At 40.1% G+C, this 1,120-nt stretch overlaps 1 protein-coding gene across 9 annotated transcripts in view; it reads right to left on the bottom strand.

The window, feature by feature from the left end:
* Positions 1 to 1,120, bottom strand: part of LOC110028503 — a 152,193-nt gene that overhangs the window by 98,421 nt on the left and 52,652 nt on the right. The window lies entirely within an intron of this gene.

Genomic DNA, 1,120 nt, shown 5'->3' with positions numbered 1-1,120 from the left:
TGAGGAATCTAAATGAAGAGAAACTAGGGGAGGCCACAGATCCAGAGGAGAACCTCAGAGACTTCCCAGTCTATCCTATGATTTGGCTTCAGTTTCGAGAAGAAATTATTAAAGTGTTTATCCTGTCAATTTTATTTAATTAGGGCTTATATTTGCGTGGCATTGTCACACAAATCGCCTGGAAGATATAAGGTTTTACGTCATATCTGTCGACACTCTCGGAACCTAGAACGAGTTAGGGCTCAGATCGTACAGCAGAGCTATAAGAGCTATACAAATCGTCCAGCAGAGCTATACAAATGCCTAAAGAAGGAAGATTTATGTTGCGCTAAGCAAACAACCTCGAAATCCTATGGATAGTTGTTTAATTTCTAAGAAAGAAATGGGTTTTGCTGGGGAAGACAGGTTTTGCTGTTGAAGATGGTTGTGCTGCCCACCGCGCTAGCTCCAAGCTCACCGACGTGACGAGTTTAAGTTTTCTAGGGTGTCCAGTTACGATGTTAAATCAAACAACCGTATGGTGAAAGTCTTCTAAACATCCTATATAAAAGAAGACATGCTTAAAGATATATAAATAAAAATATGCAGTACAAGACAACAGTAGGATGCATGTAGAGCAGTAGCAGGTAGAAACATGAGTGGTATAACATGTTGTACAGAAAGAACAGTAGCAGGTGAAAATAGGACAAGTATAACATGCTATACAGTACGGTAGCAGATAGAAACAAGAAAATTAAGTGTTGTAAAATGTAAAGCAAACATGCACGCCCGTAAGATTCGCTATTCCTTAAGTACAACAAGTCTAAATGCATCGCAAAAAGCGAGGTCTGAAAGAAACGTCGTCCGGGAAATCTGAAAAAAGTGTAACAATGACTCATGGCAAAAAACTCGAAAAAAGCGACTCAAGTAAAAGAGAATAAAAAGAATCCTCAAAAATCTTAGAGAAATCCCGAAAGAAAAGAAAAGTAACACGAGTGTCCTGTCCCAAAGCTTCGATAAAACGAAACAACAAAAAAAAGGTTCGGGTGAGGAGGACGGCAAGCACTCGTATGGGGCTAGGCTCAGCTATGTATTTATACTCGAGGGTCCACGAAGGCTACTCGGTCACCCGAATGTATAG

This window comes from Phalaenopsis equestris, unplaced genomic scaffold (assembly GCF_001263595.1).
Source record: "Phalaenopsis equestris unplaced genomic scaffold, ASM126359v1 Scaffold000513, whole genome shotgun sequence".
Classification (NCBI taxonomy): Eukaryota; Viridiplantae; Streptophyta; class Magnoliopsida; order Asparagales; family Orchidaceae; genus Phalaenopsis; species Phalaenopsis equestris.
Note: the sequence above shows the minus strand (reverse complement) of the source record. Positions and strands in the feature narration are given on the sequence as shown.